Raw genomic sequence first — 20,442 nt, 5'->3', positions numbered from 1 at the left:
TATGTTTTCATTTTTTTTAAATATGCTGCATATATCCAACCTAATAGCCAGAATAAAACCACAGATATTGTTTAAATACAATACAAACATTTCTTTGGGTTCAGTTTTTTTTATTTTATGTTGTGACAGTGCTATGCTTTGGAAAGGTTTCACACATGAAAAAAAAAATCTGCTTATAACTGGCATATGCCGCCACTTACTGGCATATGCCACTTCTAAAAAAATTCTTCTGAATTATTCTGAAATTATTTTTCACTCAGTTTCACACATAAACCTCATTTTTTTCCTGAAATTCTGAAAATTTGTTTTCACTCACACCTGAAAATGTTTTTTGTCTCCTGTCTCAGAAGACAAAAAAGAGGTTTCACACATGGAGAAATGGTTTCAGTTGGTTTTCACTGCAACCAAAAATTTCCCTCATGAAAAAAATATCTTTTTTTCCACTGCAAAAACATTGTAAAATTTTGAAAAAGAAAAATTCTTCTGAATCTAAATGGCATATGCCGCTTCAGAAATTCTTCTGTTTTTAAAAAAAATCACCAAATCATTACTCATTGTTCTCTTAATATATACTGATATATTGTGAAACACAGGAGGCATATAACACAAGTATGTAGTGTACATGAGTATAATTTTGTTGTTTTGTTTTGTTGTTGATATGTTTTAATTTTGTTATAAAATATATTGCTTTGTCTCCTGTCTCTTTTTTTCTTTCGCTGGGTTTACATTTCTTTGAGTTTGTCAATGTTATGTTGTGACAGCACTGTTTATGCTTGGAGAGGTTTCTCACATGAAAAAAAAAAAATGCTTCACATGCTCACACATAGAAAAAGGTTTTCAGTTGGTTTTCACACATGAAAAATAAATGTGTCTCCTGAATTGGCATATGCCACTGCTTATGCCACTTCTAACTCAAACTTCAAACACCACTTTCGAGTGTTCACAAGTTGTATGGTGCTCCATCGGGAGTGGTTTCCTATTTAACAACGGCATACCACTCAAGCGACATGTTGCTAAAAAATATTATTCAGAATTTTATTTCACTCAGTTTCACACATTTTCACTGCAAAGAAAAAAAACTTCTGAAATTCTGAACATTTGTTTTCACTTACACGTGAAAAAAGAAAAAAATGCTCCTGAAATATTTGTCTTCTGTCTCCTTTTTTTCTTTTACTGGGTTTGAGATGGAAAAAAAACTGTTGTCACTGCAAAAAAAAGTAACTTTTATTAGTTCACACTGACACTTGCAACAACTGATACTAAACATCAGCACATAATAAGCAAAGGTCAGGGAGTCATTTGGCTTCTACCTAGTCTTGAACCCATGCTTGTGATATTCCTGCTCAGCACCCTATCAGTTCTGCTGTCCTAGAGTACATATGCCACTTATTACTGGCATATGCCGCTTCTAACTTGCATACGTCACTTGAGTGCCATTGTTAAACAGGAAACCACTGCAGATGGAGGGTAATATGTTGGAAAGCAGCAGCATACAACTTTTCATACATACAATGGAGTGGCATGCCAGTAAGCTAGTAAGCGGTGTTTGTGAAACACCAAGCACCAAGCTGGACTTGAACATGTGACCTCAAAGTCACAAGGCTGTGTTTGGACAACTACACCGACATGTTAGTGGCAACAACTGATACTAAACATCAGCTAAATTCTGCCTATGATTAGCAATATAGTGCATTAAGGTCAGGGAGTCTTTTGGCTTTGAACCCATGACTGTTCATGATTAGGATGTTAACCACTACCCTATCCACTATCAGCTCAACTGTGCTAAAACCCATCTTGGTGCAAAGTTGTTCACACATTTTCAGAGAGCAACAGAACAAAGGGCCCCTGGCCAGGACTCGAACCCTGGGCTGCTGCAGCAAGGCCAAAGACTCTGTAGATGGGACATCTGCTCTACCAACTGAGCTAATCAGACAGCAAAAATTTTGAAATTCTGAACATTTGTTTTCACCAAACATCAGACAAATTCTGCATTTCTTCTAGAAAAAAGTGCATTAAGGTAATTTGAGAGTCATTTGGCTTTCACCTAGTCTTGAACCCATGACTTTAAAGTTCCTACTCAGTATTTCAACCACTGCAAACACAATAAACTGAAATTCTGAACATTTGTTTTCACAAAACATCAGCCAAATTCTGCATTTCTACTAGCAAAAAAGTGCATTAAGGTCTTTTGAGAGTGATTTGGCTTTCACCTGGTCTTGAACTCATGACTTTGAAGTTCCTACTCAGTATTTCAACCACTTTTAACCACTATCCTACATGTCCCAACATAACAACACAAACCTGTCCGACCGCAACTGACGAAGAATATCAGCTTACTAAGGGGATGCCACTTTTTACTGGCATATGCCGCTTCTAACTGGCATATGCCACTTCAAGTCCAGATTGTTGCCAAGTTGTTCATTATGCAGCTTCTGTTTCACAAGTTGTATGGTGCCCCATCAGGAGTGGTATCCTGTTTAACACTGCATACCACTCAAGCAACATATGATGCAAAAAAAAGTTCTTCTGAATTCAGATTTTTTTTTCACTCAGTTTCAAACATTTTCGCTGCAAAGACAATAAAACTGAAATTTTGAACATTTGTTTTCACTAAACATCAGCCAAATTCATGGCAACGGCAACTCAAGTAAATTCATGACGCTAAACAAAATTTTTCTGAATTTTCTTTCACTCAGTTTTTTTTATTTTGGCCTTTATTGACAGTAAAGGTTGAGATATGAAAGGAAACAGGATGAGAGAGGGAGAGCAACACAGCAAAGGGCCACTGGCTGGGACTTGAACCCTGGGCTGCTGCAGCAAGGCCAAAGACTCTGTAGATGGGACATCTGCTCTACCAACTGAGCTAATCAGACAGCAAAAATTTTGAAATTCTGAACATTTGTTTTCACTAAACATCAAACAAATTCTGCATTTCTTCGAGCAAAAAAGTGCATTAAGGTCATTTGAGAGTCATTTGGCTTTCACCTAGTCTTGAACCCATGACTTTAAAGTTCCTACTCAGTATTTCAACCACTGCAAACACAATAAACTGAAATTCTGAACATTTGTTTTCACTAAACATCAGCCAAATTCTGCATTTCTACCAGCAAAAAAGTGCATTAAGGTCTTTTGAGAGTCATTTGGCTTTCACCTGGTCTTGAACTCATGACTTTGAAGTTCCTACTCAATATTTCAACCACTAACTTATATTAACCACTATCCTACATGTCCCAACATGACAACACAAACCTGTCCGACCGCAACTGACGAAGAATATCAGCTTACTAAGGGGATGCCACCTTTTTACTGGCATATGCCGCTTCTAACTGGCATATGCCACTTCAAGTCCAGATTGTTGCCAAGTTGTTCATTATGCAGCTTCTGTTTCACAAGTTGTATGGTGCCCCACCAGGAGTGGTATCCTGTTTAACACTGCATACCACTCAAGCAACATATGATGCAAAAAAAAAATCTTCTGAATTCTGAATTTTTTTTCGCTCAGTTTCAATAAAACTGAAATTCTGAACATTTGTTTTCATTAAACATCAGCCAAATTCATGGCAACGGCAACTCAAGTAAATTCATGACGCTAAAAAAATTTCTTCTGAATTTTCTTTCACTCAGTTTTTTTTATTTTGGCCTTTATTGACAGTAAAGGTTGAGATATGAAAGGAAACAGGATGAGAGAGGGAGAGCAACACAGCAAAGGGCCACTGGCTGGGACTTGAACCCTGGGCTGCTGCAGCAAGGCCAAAGCCTCTATAGATGGGACATCTGCTCTACCAACTGAGCTAATCAGACAGCAAAAATTATGAAATTCTGAACATTTGTTTTCACCAAACATCAACCAAATTCTGCATTTCTTCGAGCAAAAAAGTGCATTAAGGTCATTTGAGAGTCATTTGGCTTTCACCTAGTCTTGAACCCATGACTTTAAAGTTCCTACTCAGTATTTCAACCACTGCAAAAACAATAAACTGAAATTCTGAACATTTTTTTTCACTAAACATCAGCCAAATTCTGCATTTCTACCAGCAAAAAAGTGCATTAAGGTCTTTTGAGAGTCATTTGGCTTTCACCTGGTATTGAACTCATGACTTTGAAGTTCCTACTCAGTATTTCAACCACTTTTAACCACTATCCTACATGTCCCAACATGACAACACAAACCTGTCCGACCGCAACTGTCGAAGAATATCAGCTTACTAAGGGGATGCCACTTTTTACTGGCATATGCCGCTTCTAACTGGCATATGCCACTTCAAGTCCAGATTGTTGCCAAGTTGTTCATTATGCAGCTTCTGTTTCACAAGTTGTATGGTGCCCCATCAGGAGTGGTTTCCTGTTTAACACTGCATACCACTCAAGCAACATATGATGCAAAAAAAAGTTCTTCTGAATTCTGATTTTTTTTTCACTCAGTTTCAAACATTTTCGCTGCAAAGACAATAAAACTGAAATTTTGAACATTTGTTTTCACTAAACATCAGCCAAATTCATGGCAATGGCAACTCAAGTAAATTCATGACGCTAAAAAGAATTCTTCTGAATTTTCTTTCACTCAGTTTTTTTTTATTTTGGCCTTTATACGGCTTTATTGACAGTAAAGGTTGAGATATGAAAGGAAACAGGATGAGAGAGGGAGAGCAACACAGCAAAGGGCAACTGGCTGGGACTTGAACCCTGGGCTTTTGGCAGCAAGGCCAAAGACTCTGTAGATGGGACATCTGCTCTACCAACTGAGCTAATCAGACAGCACAAATTTTGAAATTCTGAACATTTGTTTTCACCAAACATCAACCAAATTCTGCATTTCTTCGAGCAAAAAAGTGCATTAAGGTCATTTGAGAGTCATTTGGCTTTCATCTAGTCTTGAACCCATGACTTTAAAGTTCCTACTCAGTATTTCAACCACTGCAAACACAATAAACTGAAATTCTGAACATTTGTTTTCACTAAACATCAGCCAAATTCTGCATTTCTACCAGCAAAAAAGTGCATTAAGGTCTTTTGAGAGTCATTTGGCTTTCACCTGGTCTTGAACTCATGACTTTGAAGTTCCTACTCAGTATTTCAACCACTAACTTATATTAACCACTATCCTACATGTCCCAACATGACAACACAAACCTGTCCAATCGCAACTGATGAAGAATATCAGCTTACTAAGGGGATGCCACTTTTTACTGGCATATGCCACTTCAAGTCCAGATTGTTGCCAAGTTGTTCATTATGCAGCTTCTGTTTCACAAGTTGTATGGTGCCCCATCAGGAGTGGTTTCATGTTTAACACTGCATACCACTCAAGCAACATATGATGCAAAAACTTTTTTTTTTTTAATTCTGATTTTTTTTCACTCAGTTTCAAACATTTTCACTGCAAAGACAATAAAACTGAAATTCTGAACATTTATTTTCACTAAACATCAGCAAAATTTTGCATTTTTCTAGAAAAAAGTGCATTAACATCAGGTCTTTTGGCTTTCACTTGGTCTTGAACCCATGACTTTAAAGTTCCTGCTCAGTATTTCAACCACTAACATTCAACCATTTTCACTCCAAACACAATAAACTGAAATTCTGAACATTTGTTTTCACTAAACATCAGCCAAATTCTACATTTCTACCAGCAAAAAAGTGCATTAAGGTCATTTGAGAGTCATTTGGCTTTCACCTGGTCTTGAACCCATGCCTTAAAAGTTCCTACTCAGTATTTCAACCACTAACTTATTTTAACCACTGGTCATGCTTTACATGGCTACTTGACCAACATAACAACACAAACCTGTCTGACAGCAACTGACGAAGAATATCAGCTTACTAAGGGGATGCCACTTTTTACTGGCATATGCCGCTTCTAACTGGCATATGCCACTTCAAGTCCAGATTGTTGCAAAGTTGTTTATTATGCAGCTTCTGTTTCACAAGTTGTATGGTGCCCCATCAGGAGTGGTTTCATGTTTAACACTGCATACCACTCAAGCAACATATGATGCAAAAAAAAAATTTTTGGAATTCTGATTTTTTTTTCACTCAGTTTCAAACATTTTCACTGCAAAGACAATAAAACTGAAATTCTGAACATTTATTTTCACTAAACATCAGCAAAATTCTGCATTTTTCTAGAAAAAAGTGCATTAACATCAGGTCTTTTGGCTTTCACCTGGTCTTGAACCCATGACTTTAAAGTTCCTGAGCAGTACAGTGAACATCTGTGGCTCAGGAATAGAGCCAGTGTCTTGTTATCAGAAGGTCCCTGGTTCGATTCCCAGTTATCTGGTGCCCCATCAGGAGTGGTATCCTGTTTAACGCTGCATACCACTCAAGCAACATATGATGCAAAAAAAAAACTTCTGAATTCAGATTTTTTTTTCACTCAGTTTCCAACATTTTCACTGCAAAGACAATAAAACTGAAATTCTGAACATTTATTTTCACTAAACATCAGCAAAATTTTGCATTTTTCTAGAAAAAAGTGCATTAACATCAGGTCTTTTGGCTTTCACTTGGTCTTGAACCCATGACTTTAAAGTTCCTGCTCAGTATTTCAACCACTAACATTCAACCATTTTCATTCCAAACACAATAAACTGAAATTCTGAACATTTGTTTTCACTAAACATCAGCCAAATTCTGCATTTCTACCAGCAAAAAAGTGCATTAAGTTCAGTTGACAGTCAGGAATCTGTGGTTCAGGAATAGAGCCAGTGTCTTGTTATCAGAAGGTCCCTGATTCGATTCCCAGTTGCCCCATCAGGAGTGGTATCCTGTTTAACGCTGCATACCACTCAAGCAACATATGATGCAAAAAAAAACCTTCTGAATTCAGATTTTTTTTTCACTCAGTTTCAAACATTTTCACTGCAAAGACAATAAAACTGAAATTCTGAACATTTGTTTTCACTAAACATCAGCAAAATTCATGACAACGGCAACTCAAGTAAATTCATGACGCTAAAAAGAATTCTTCTGAATTTTCTTTCACTCAGTTTTTTTTATTTTGGCCTTTATTGACAGTAAAGGTTGAGATATGAAAGGAAACAGGATGAGAGAGGTAGAGCAACACAACAAAGGGCCACTGGCTGGGACTCGAACCCTGGGCTGCTGCAGCAAGGCCAAAGCCTCTGTAGATGGGACATCTGCTCTACCAACTGAGCTAATCAGACAGCAAATATTCTGAAATTCTGAACATTTGTTTTCACTAAACATCAGCCAAATTCTGCATTTCTTCTAGCAAAAAAGTGCATTAAGGTCATTTGGCTTTCACCTGGTCTTGAACCCATGACTTTAAAGTTCCTGCTCAGTATTTCAACCACTAACTTATATTAACCACTATCCTACATGTCCCAACATGACAACACAAACCTGTCCGACCGCAACTGATGAAGAATATCAGCTTACTAAGGGGATGCCACTTTTTACTGGCATATGCCGCTTCTAACTGGCATATGCCACTTCAAGTCCAGATTGTTGCAAAGTTGTTTATTATGCAGCTTCTGTTTCACAAGGTGCCCCATCAGGAGTGGTTTCATGTTTAACACTGCATACCACTCAAGCAACATATGATGCAAAAAAAAATTTTTTGGAATTCTGATTTTTTTTCACTCAGTTTCAAACATTTTCACTGCAAAGACAATAAAACTGAAATTCTGAACATTTATTTTCACTAAACATCAGCAAAATTTTGCATTTTTCTAGAAAAAAGTGCATTAACATCAGGTCTTTTGGCTTTCACTTGGTCTTGAACCCATGACTTTAAAGTTCCTGCTCAGTATTTTAACCACTAACATTCAACCATTTTCACTCCAAACACAATAAACTGAAATTCTGAACATTTGTTTTCACTAAACATCAGCCAAATTCTACATTTCTACCAGCAAAAAAGTGCATTAAGGTCATTTGAGAGTCATTTGGCTTTCACCTGGTCTTGAACCCATGCCTTAAAAGTTCCTACTCAGTATTACAACCACTAACTTATTTTAACCACTGGTCATGCTTTACATGGCTACTTGACCAACATAACAACATAACAACACAAACCTGTCTGACAGCAACTGACGAAGAATATCAGCTTACTAAGGGGATGCCACTTTTTACTGGCATATGCCGCTTCTAACTGGCATATGCCACTTCAAGTCCAGATTGTTGCAAAGTTGTTTATTATGCAGCTTCTGTTTCACAAGTTGTATGGTGCCCCATCAGGAGTGGTTTCATGTTTAACACTGCATACCACTCAAGCAACATATGATGCAAAAAAAAAATTTTTGGAATTCTGATTTTTTTTTCACTCAGTTTCAAACATTTTCACTGCAAAGACAATAAAACTGAAATTCTGAACATTTATTTTCACTAAACATCAGCTAAATTCTGCATTTTTCTAGAAAAAAGTGCATTAACATCAGGTCTTTTGGCTTTCACCTGGTCTTGAACCCATGACTTTAAAGTTCCTGAGCAGTACAGTGAACATCTGTGGCTCAGGAATAGAGCCAGTGTCTTGTTATCAGAAGGTCCCTGGTTCGATTCCCAGTTATCTGGTGCCCCATCAGGAGTGGTATCCTGTTTAACGCTGCATACCACTCAAGCAACATATGATGCAAAAAAAAAACTTCTGAATTCAGATTTTTTTTTCACTCAGTTTCCAACATTTTCACTGCAAAGACAATAAAACTGAAATTCTGAACATTTATTTTCACTAAACATCAGCAAAATTTTGCATTTTTCTAGAAAAAAGTGCATTAACATCAGGTCTTTTGGCTTTCACTTGGTCTTGAACCCATGACTTTAACGTTCCTGCTCAGTATTTCAACCACTAACATTCAACCATTTTCATTCCAAACACAATAAACTGAAATTCTGAACATTTGTTTTCACTAAACATCAGCCAAATTCTGCATTTCTACCAGCAAAAAAGTGCATTAAGTTCATTTGACAGTCAGGAATCTGTGGTTCAGGAATAGAGCCAGTGTCTTGTTATCAGAAGGTCCCTGATTCGATTCCCAGTTGCCCCATCAGGAGTGGTATCCTGTTTAACGCTGCATACCACTCAAGCAACATATGATGCAAAAAAAAACCTTCTGAATTCAGATTTTTTTTTCACTCAGTTTCAAACATTTTCACTGCAAAGACAATAAAACTGAAATTCTGAACATTTGTTTTCACTAAACATCAGCAAAATTCATGACAACGGCAACTCAAGTAAATTCATGACGCTAAAAAGAATTCTTCTGAATTTTCTTTCACTCAGTTTTTTTTATTTTGGCCTTTATTGACAGTAAAGGTTGAGATATGAAAGGAAACAGGATGAGAGAGGTAGAGCAACACAACAAAGGGCCACTGGCTGGGACTCGAACCCTGGGCTGCTGCAGCAAGGCCAAAGCCTCTGTAGATGGGACATCTGCTCTACCAACTGAGCTAATCAGACAGCAAATATTCTGAAATTCTGAACATTTGTTTTCACTAAACATCAGCCAAATTCTGCATTTCTTCTAGCAAAAAAGTGCATTAAGGTCATTTGGCTTTCACCTGGTCTTGAACCCATGACTTTAAAGTTCCTGCTCAGTATTTCAACCACTAACTTATATTAACCACTATCCTACATGTCCCAACATGACAACACAAACCTGTCCGACCGCAACTGATGAAGAATATCAGCTTACTAAGGGGATGCCACTTTTTACTGGCATATGCCGCTTCTAACTGGCATATGCCACTTCAAGTCCAGATTGTTGCAAAGTTGTTTATTATGCAGCTTCTGTTTCACAAGGTGCCCCATCAGGAGTGGTTTCATGTTTAACACTGCATACCACTCAAGCAACATATGATGCAAAAAAAAATTTTTTGGAATTCTGATTTTTTTTCACTCAGTTTCAAACATTTTCACTGCAAAGACAATAAAACTGAAATTCTGAACATTTATTTTCACTAAACATCAGCAAAATTTTGCATTTTTCTAGAAAAAAGTGCATTAACATCAGGTCTTTTGGCTTTCACTTGGTCTTGAACCCATGACTTTAAAGTTCCTGCTCAGTATTTCAACCACTAACATTCAACCATTTTCACTCCAAACACAATAAACTGAAATTCTGAACATTTGTTTTCACTAAACATCAGCCAAATTCTACATTTCTACCAGCAAAAAAGTGCATTAAGGTCATTTGAGAGTCATTTGGCTTTCACCTGGTCTTGAACCCATGCCTTAAAAGTTCCTACTCAGTATTTCAACCACTAACTTATTTTAACCACTGGTCATGCTTTACATGGCTACTTGACCAACATAACAACACAAACCTGTCTGACAGCAACTGACGAAGAATATCAGCTTACTAAGGGGATGCCACTTTTTACTGGCATATGCCGCTTCTAACTGGCATATGCCACTTCAAGTCCAGATTGTTGCAAAGTTGTTTATTATGCAGCTTCTGTTTCACAAGTTGTATGGTGCCCCATCAGGAGTGGTTTCATGTTTAACACTGCATACCACTCAAGCAACATATGATGCAAAAAAAAAATTTTTGGAATTCTGATTTTTTTTTCACTCAGTTTCAAACATTTTCACTGCAAAGACAATAAAACTGAAATTCTGAACATTTATTTTCACTAAACATCAGCTAAATTCTGCATTTTTCTAGAAAAAAGTGCATTAACATCAGGTCTTTTGGCTTTCACCTGGTCTTGAACCCATGACTTTAAAGTTCCTGAGCAGTACAGTGAACATCTGTGGCTCAGGAATAGAGCCAGTGTCTTGTTATCAGAAGGTCCCTGGTTCGATTCCCAGTTATCTGGTGCCCCATCAGGAGTGGTATCCTGTTTAACGCTGCATACCACTCAAGCAACATATGATGCAAAAAAAAAACTTCTGAATTCAGATTTTTTTTTCACTCAGTTTCCAACATTTTCACTGCAAAGACAATAAAACTGAAATTCTGAACATTTATTTTCACTAAACATCAGCAAAATTTTGCATTTTTCTAGAAAAAAGTGCATTAACATCAGGTCTTTTGGCTTTCACTTGGTCTTGAACCCATGACTTTAACGTTCCTGCTCAGTATTTCAACCACTAACATTCAACCATTTTCATTCCAAACACAATAAACTGAAATTCTGAACATTTGTTTTCACTAAACATCAGCCAAATTCTGCATTTCTACCAGCAAAAAAGTGCATTAAGTTCATTTGACAGTCAGGAATCTGTGGTTCAGGAATAGAGCCAGTGTCTTGTTATCAGAAGGTCCCTGATTCGATTCCCAGTTGCCCCATCAGGAGTGGTATCCTGTTTAACGCTGCATACCACTCAAGCAACATATGATGCAAAAAAAAACCTTCTGAATTCAGATTTTTTTTTCACTCAGTTTCAAACATTTTCACTGCAAAGACAATAAAACTGAAATTCTGAACATTTGTTTTCACTAAACATCAGCAAAATTCATGACAACGGCAACTCAAGTAAATTCATGACGCTAAAAAGAATTCTTCTGAATTTTCTTTCACTCAGTTTTTTTTATTTTGGCCTTTATTGACAGTAAAGGTTGAGATATGAAAGGAAACAGGATGAGAGAGGTAGAGCAACACAACAAAGGGCCACTGGCTGGGACTCGAACCCTGGGCTGCTGCAGCAAGGCCAAAGCCTCTGTAGATGGGACATCTGCTCTACCAACTGAGCTAATCAGACAGCAAATATTCTGAAATTCTGAACATTTGTTTTCACTAAACATCAGCCAAATTCTGCATTTCTTCTAGCAAAAAAGTGCATTAAGGTCATTTGGCTTTCACCTGGTCTTGAACCCATGACTTTAAAGTTCCTGCTCAGTATTTCAACCACTAACTTATATTAACCACTATCCTACATGTCCCAACATGACAACACAAACCTGTCCGACCGCAACTGATGAAGAATATCAGCTTACTAAGGGGATGCCACTTTTTACTGGCATATGCCGCTTCTAACTGGCATATGCCACTTCAAGTCCAGATTGTTGCAAAGTTGTTTATTATGCAGCTTCTGTTTCACAAGTTGTATGGTGCCCCATCAGGAGTGGTTTCATGTTTAACACTGCATACCACTCAAGCAACATATGATGCAAAAAAAAATTTTTTGGAATTCTGATTTTTTTTTACTCAGTTTCAAACATTTTCACTGCAAAGACAATAAAACTGAAATTCTGAACATTTATTGAAAACTAAACATCAGCAAAATTCTGCATTTTTCTAGAAAAAAGTGCATTAACATCAGGTCTTTTGGCTTTCACCTGGTCTTGAACCCATGACTTTAAAGTTCCTGAGCAGTACAGTGAACATCTGTGGCTCAGGAATAGAGCCAGTGTCTTGTTATCAGAAGGTCCCTGGTTTGATTCCCAGTTATCTGGTGCCCCATCAGGAGTGGTATCCTGTTTAACGCTGCATACCACTCAAGCAACATATGATGCAAAAAAAAACCTTCTGAATTCAGATGTTTTTTTCACTCAGTTTCAAACATTTTCACTGCAAAGACAATAAAACTGAAATTCTGAACATTTGTTTTCACTAAACATCAGCAAAATTCATGACAACGGCAACTCAAGTAAATTCATGACGCTAAAAAGAATTCTTCTGAATTTTCTTTCACTCAGTTTTTTTTATTTTGGCCTTTATTGACAGTAAAGGTTGAGATATGAAAGGAAACAGGATGAGAGAGGTAGAGCAACACAACAAAGGGCCACTGGCTGGGACTCGAACCCTGGGCTGCTGCAGCAAGGCCAAAGCCTCTGTAGATGGGACATCTGCTCTACCAACTGAGCCAATCAGACAGCAAATATTCTGAAATTCTGAACATTTGTTTTCACTAAACATCAGCCAAATTCTGCATTTCTTCTAGCAAAAAAGTGCATTAAGGTCATTTGAGAGTCATTTGGCTTTCACCTGGTCTTGAACCCATGACTTTAAAGTTCCTGCTCAGTATTTCAACCACTAACATTCAACCATTTTCACTCCAAACACAATAAAACTGAAATTCTGAACATTTGTTTTCACTAAACATCAGCCAAATTCTGCATTTATACCAGCAAAAAAGTGCATTAAGGTCTTTTGAGAGTCATTTGGCTTTCACCTAGTCTTGAACTCATGGCTTTGAAGTTCATACTCAGTATTTCAACTACTAACTTATATTAACCACTATCCTACACAAACCTGTCCAACCGCAACTGACGAAGGATATCAGCTTACTAAGGGGATGCCACTTTTTACTGGCATATGCCGCTTCTAACTGGCATATGCCACTTCAAGTCCAGATTGTTGCAAAGTTGTTTATTATGCAGCTTCTGTTTCACAAGTTGTATGGTGCCCCATCAGGAGTGGTTTCATGTTTAACACTGCATACCACTCAAGCAACATATGATGCAAAAAAAAAATTTTTTGGAATTCTGATTTTTTTTCACTCAGTTTCAAACATTTTCACTGCAAAGACAATAAAACTGAAATTCTGAACATTTATTGAAAACTAAACATCAGCAAAATTCTGCATTTTTCTAGAAAAAAGTGCATTAACATCAGGTCTTTTGGCTTTCACCTGGTCTTGAACCCGTGACTTTAAAGTTCCTGAGCAGTACAGTGAACATCTGTGGCTCAGGAATAGAGCCAGTGTCTTGTTATCAGAAGGCCGCTGGTTCGATTCCCAGTTATCTGGTGCCCCATCAGGAGTGCTATCCTGTTTAACGCTGCATACCACTCAAGCAACATATGATGCAAAAAAAACCCTTCTGAATTCAGATGTTTTTTGGAATTCTGATTTTTTTTCACTCAGTTTCAAACATTTTCACTGCAAAGACAATAAAACTGAAATTTTGAACATTTGTTTTCACTAAACATCAGCCAAATTCATGGTAACGGCAACTCAAGTAAATTCATGACGCTAAAAAAAAGTTCTTCTGAATTTTCTTTCTCTCAGTTTTTTTTATTTTGGCCTTTATACGGCTTTATTGACAGTAAAGGTTGAGATATGAAAAGAAACAGGATGAGAGAGGGAGAGCAACACAGCAAAAGGGCCGAGGCCAAGACTCGAACCCTGGGCTGCTGCAGCAATACCAAAGCCTCTGTAGATGGGACATCTGCTCTACCAACTGAGCTAATCAGACAGCAAATGTTCTGAAATTCTGAACATTTGTTTTCACCAAACATCAACCAAATTCTGCATTTCTTCGAGCAAAAAAGTGCATTAAGGTCATTTGAGAGTCATTTGGCTTTCACCTGGTCTTGAACCCATGACTTTAAAGTTCCTGCTCAGTATTTCAACCACTAACATTCAACCATTTTCACTCCAAACACAATAAAACTGAAATTCTGAACATTTGTTTTCACTAAACATCAGCCAAATTCTGCATTTATACCAGCAAAAAAGTGCATTAAGGTCTTTTGAGAGTCATTTGGCTTTCACCTAGTCTTGAACTCATGACTTTCAAGTTCATACTCAGTATTTCAACTACTAACTTATATTAACCACTATCCTACATGTCCCAACATGACAACACAAACCTGTCCAACCGCAACTGACGAAGAATATCAGCTTACTAAGGGGATGCCACTTTTTACTGGCATATGCCGCTTCTAACTGGCATATGCCACTTCAAGTCCAGATTGTTGCCAAGTTGTTCATTATGCAGCTTCTGTTTCACAAGTTGTTTAACACTGCATACCACTCAAGCAACATATGATGCAAAAAGAAAAATCTTCTGAATTCTGAATTTTTTTTCACTCAGTTTCAAACATTTTCACTGTAAAGACAATAAAACTGAAATTTTGAACATTTGTTTTCACTAAACATCAGCCAAATTCATGGTAACGGCAACTCAAGTACTCATGACGCTAAAAAAAAGTTCTTCTGAATTTTCTTTCTCTCAGTTTTTTTTATTTTGGCCTTTATACGGCTTTATTGACAGTAAAGGTTGAGATATGAAAAGAAACAGGATGAGAGAGGGAGAGCAACACAGCAAAAGGGCCGAGGCCAAGACTCGAACCCTGGGCTGCTGCAGCAATGCCAAAGCCTCTGTAGATGGGACATCTGCTCTACCAACTGAGCTAATCAGACAGCAAATGTTCTGAAATTCTGAACATTTGTTTTCACTAAACATCAGCCAAATTCTGCATTTCTTCTAGCAAAAAAGTGCATTAAGGTCATTTGAGAGTCATTTGGCTTTCACCTGGTCTTGAACCCATGACTTTAAAGTTCCTGCTCAGTATTTCAACCACTAACATTCAACCATTTTCACTCCAAACACAATAAAACTGAAATTCTGAACATTTGTTTTCACTAAACATCAGCCAAATTCTGCATTTATACCAGCAAAAAAGTGCATTAAGGTCTTTTGAGAGTCATTTGGCTTTCACCTGGTCTTGAACTCATGACTTTGAAGTTCCTACTCAGTATTTCAACTACTAACTTATATTAACCACTATCCTACATGTCCCAACATGACAACACAAACCTGTCCAACCGCAACTGACGAAGAATATCAGCTTACTAAGGGGATGCCACTTTTTACTGGCATATGCCGCTTCTAACTGGCATATGCCACTTCAAGTCCAGATTGTTGCGAAGTTGTTTATTATGCAGCTTCTGTTTCACAAGTTGTATGATGCCCCATCAGGAGTGGTTTCATGTTTAACACTGCATACCACTCAAGCAACATATGATGCAAAACATTTTTTTTTTTTAATTCTGATTTTTTTTCACTCAGTTTCAAACATTTTCACTGCAAAGACAATAAAACTGAAATTCTGAACATTTATTTTCACTAAACATCAGCAAAATTTTGCATTTTTCTAGAAAAAAGTGCATTAACATCAGGTCTTTTGGCTTTCACTTGGTCTTGAACCCATGACTTTAAAGTTCCTGCTTAGTATTTCAACCACTAACATTCAACCATTTTCATTCCAAGCACAATAAACTGAAATTCTGAACATTTGTTTTCACTAAACATCAGCCAAATTCTGCATTTATACCAGCAAAAAAGTGCATTAAGGTCATTTGAGAGTCATTTGGCTTTCACCTGGTCTTGAACCCATGACTTAAAAGTTCCTACTCAGTATTTCAACCACTAACTTATTTTAACCACTGGTCATGGTTTACATGGCTACTTGACCAACATAACAACACAAACCTGTCTGACAGCAACTGACGAAGAATATCAGCTTACTAAGGGGATGCCACTTTTTACTGGCATATGCCGCTTCTAACTGGCATATGCCACTTCAAGTCCAGATTGTTGCAAAGTTGTTTATTATGCAGCTTCTGTTTCACAAGTTGTATGGTGCCCCATCAGGAGTGGTTTCATGTTTAACACTGCATACCACTCAAGCAACATATGATGCAAAAAAAAAATTTTTTGGAATTCTGATTTTTTTTTCACTCAGTTTCAAACATTTTCACTGCAAAGACAATAAAACTGAAATTCTGAACATTTATTGAAAACTAATCATCAGCAAAATTCTGCATTTTTCTAGAAAAAAGTGCATTAACATCAGGTCTTTTGGCTTTCACCTGGTCTTGAACCCATGACTTTAAAGTTCCTGAGCAGTACAGTGAACATCTGTGGCTCAGGAATAGAGCCAGTGTCTTGTTATCAGAAGGTCCCTGGTTCGATTCCCAGTTATCTGGTGCCCCATCAGGAGTGCTATCCTGTTTAACGCTGCATACCACTCAAGCAACATATGATGCAAAAAAAAACCTTCTGAATTCAGATGCTTTTTTCACTCAGTTTCAAACATTTTCACTGCAAAGACAATAAAACTGAAATTCTGAACATTTGTTTTCACTAAACATCAGCCAAATTCTGCATTTTTTCTAGCAAACAAGTGCATTGAGGTCATTTGGCTTTCAACTGGTCTTGAACCCATGACTTTAAAGTTCCTACTCAGTATTTCAACCACAAACTTATTAACTTATTTTAACCACTGGTCATGGTTTACATGGCTACTTGACCAACATAACAACACAAACCTGTCTCACAGCAATTGATGAAGAATACCAGCTTACTAAGGGGATGCCACTTTTTACTGGCATATGCCGCTTCTAACTGGCATATGCCACTTCAAGTCCAGATTGTTGCCAAGTTGTTCATTATGCAGCTTCTGTTTCACAAGTTGTATGGTGCCCCATCAGGAGTGGTTTCCTTTTTAACACAGCATACCACTCAAGCAACATATGATGCAAAAAATAATTCTTCTGGATTCTGAAGTTTTTTTTCACTCAGTTTCAAACATTTTCACTGCAAAGACAATAAAACTTCTGAAATTCTGAACATTTATTTTCACTAAACATCAGCAAAATTTTGCATTTTTCTAGAAAAAAGTGCATTAACATCAGGTCTTTTGGCTTTCACCTGGTCTTGAACCCATGACTTTAAAGTTCCTGAGCAGGACCGTGAGCAGCTGTGGCTCAGTAATAGAGCCAGTGTCTTGTTATCAGAAGGTCCCTGGTTCAATTCCCATGTACTGCTCCCCTGGGGTTCACATTCATGAATCATAAACCACTAACATTATCTGAAATTAATGGCTTATAAAATGAGCTTTAAAGCATTAAAGACCTTATTCAAATTCTGCATTTCTACCTGTCTTATAAAGGCTGACCAGTTAGGGTGTTCACATTGTTTTTATCTGTTAATTATGATCATTGGTTTAGTTTCTTTCTTTTTTTTAGATCCTCTGTGTTAGTTTTTAACTTCTTAGCACTGTCATAATACCAAACGTTTGGCCAAGTGCCTTTTTAATGAATTGTTTTCAATTCAAATATTTTGTGTTTTAGATTTAAAATGTCGAAACTCTACATCATAGTAAAAATGTAGATAACGACTGTCGATAAGGTTGCTGTAATGAGGGAAAGCCTCTGAACCCCAAACTCCTCCCAATGTTGATCGGCATCTTGCATAGCACACTAAACATCAGCCAAATACTCCATTTCTACCAGCAAAAAAGTGCATTAAGGTCATTTAAGAGTCAGTTGGCTTTTACCTGGTCTTGAACCCATGACTTTAAAGTTCCTACTCAGTATTTCAACCACTAACTTATTTTAACCACTATCCTACATGTCCCAACATTACAACACAAACCTGTCCGACCGCAACTGACAAAGGGGCTGCCACTTTTTACTGGCATATGCCGCTTCTAACTGGCATATGCCACTTCAAGTCCAGATTGTTGCCAAGTTGTTCATTATGCAGCTTCTGTTTCACAAGTTGTATGGTGCCCCATCAGGAGTGGTTTCCTGTTTAACACTGATGCAAAAAAAATCTTCTGAATTCTGATTTTTTTTTCACTCAGTTTCAAATATTTTTACTGTAAAGACAACAAAACTGAAATTCTGAACATTTGTTTTCACTAAACATCAGCCAAATTCATGGCAACGGCAACTCAAGTAAATTTATGACGCTAAAAAAAATTCTTCTGAATTTTCTTTCACTCAGTTATTTTTATTTTGGCCTTTATTGACAGTAAAGGTTGAGATATGAAAGGAAACAGGATGAGAGAGAGGGAGAGCAACACAGCAAAGGGCCCCTGGCCAGGACTCGAACCCTGGGCTGCTGCAACAAGGCCAAAGACTCTGTAGATGGGACATCTGCTCTACCAACTGAGCTAATCAGACAGCAAATGTTCTGAAATTCTGAACATTTGTTTTCACTAAACATCAGCCAAATTCTGCATTTCTTCTAGCAAAAAAGTGCATTAAGGTCATTTGAGAGTCATTTGGCTTTCACCTGGTCTTGAACCCATGACTTTAAAGTTCCTGCTCAGTATTTCAACCACTGCAAACACAATAAACTGAAATTCTGAACATTTGTTTTAACTAAACATCAGCCAAATTCTGCATTTCTACCAGCAAAAAAGTGCATTAAGGTCTTTTGAGAGTCATTTGGCTTTCACCTGGTCTTGAACCCATGCCTTAAAGGTTCCTACTCAGTATTTCAACCACTAACTTATTTTAACCACTGGTCATGGTTTACATGGCTACTTGACCAACATAACAACACAAACCTGTCTGACAGCAACTGACGAAGAATATCAGCTTACTAAGGGGATGCCACTTTTTACTGGCATATGCCGCTTCTAACTGGCATATGCCACTTCAAGTCCAGATTGTTGCCAAGTTGTTTATTATGCTGCTTCTGTTTCACAAGTTGTATGGTGCCCCATCAGGAGTGGTTTCATGTTTAACACTGCATACCACTCAAGCAACATATGATGCAAAAAAAAAAATTTTGGGAATTCTGATTTTTTTTTCACTCAGTTTCAAACATTTTCACTGCAAAGACAATAAAACTGAAATTCTGAACATTTATTTTCACTAAACATCAGCAAAATTTTGCATTTTTCTAGAAAAAAGTGCATTAACATCAGGTCTTTTGGCTTTCACCTGGTCTTCAACCCATGACTTTAAAGTTCCTAAGCAATACAGTGAACTTCTGTGGCTCAGGAATAGAGCCAGTGTCTTGTTATCAGAAGGTCCCTGGTTTGATTCCCAGTTATCTGGTGCCCCATCAGGAGTGCTATCCTGTTTAACGCTGCATACCACTCAAGCAACATATGATGCAAAAAAAAACCTTCTGAATTCAGATGTTTTTTTCACTCAGTTTCAAACATTTTCACTGCAAAGACAATAAAACTGAAATTCTGAACATTTGTTTTCACTAAACATCAGCAAAATTCATGACAACGGCAACTCAAGTAAATTCATGACGCTAAAAAAAATTCTTCTGAATTTTCTTTCACTCAGTTTTTTTTATTTTGGCCTTTATACGGCTTTATTGACAGTAAAGGTTGAGATATGAAAGGAAATAGGATAAAGAGGGAGAGCAACACAGCAAAGGGCTCCTGGCCAGGACTCGAACCCTGGGCTGCTGCAGCAAGGCCAAAGCCACTGTAGATGGGACATCTGCTCTACCAACTGAGCTAATCAGACAGCAAAAATCTGGCAATTCTGAACATTTGTTTTCACCAAACATCAGACAAATTCTGCATTTCTACCAGCAAAAAAGTGCATTAAGGTCCTTTGAGAGTCATTTGGCTTTCACCTGGTCTTGAACTCATGACTTTGAAGTTCCTACTCAGTATTTCAACCACTAACTTATATTAACCACTATCCTACATGTCCCAACATGACAACACAAACCTGTCCGACCGCAACTGACGAAGAATATCAGCTTACTAAGGGGATGCCACTTTTTACTGGCATATGCCGCTTCTAACTGGCATATGCCACTTCAAGTCCAGATTGTTGCCAAGTTGTTCATTATGCAGCTTCTGTTTCACAAGTTGTATGGTGCCCCATCAGGAGTGGTTTCCTGTTTAACACTGCATACCACTCAAGCAACATATGATGCAAAAAAAATCTTCTAAATTCTGATTTTTTTTTCACTCAGTTTCAAACATTTTCACTGCAAAGACAATAAAACTGAAATTCTGAACATTTGTTTTCATTAA

This window comes from Pagrus major, chromosome 24 (genome assembly GCF_040436345.1).
Source record: "Pagrus major chromosome 24, Pma_NU_1.0".
In the NCBI taxonomy this organism is placed as follows: domain Eukaryota; kingdom Metazoa; phylum Chordata; class Actinopteri; order Spariformes; family Sparidae; genus Pagrus; species Pagrus major.
Note: the sequence above shows the minus strand (reverse complement) of the source record.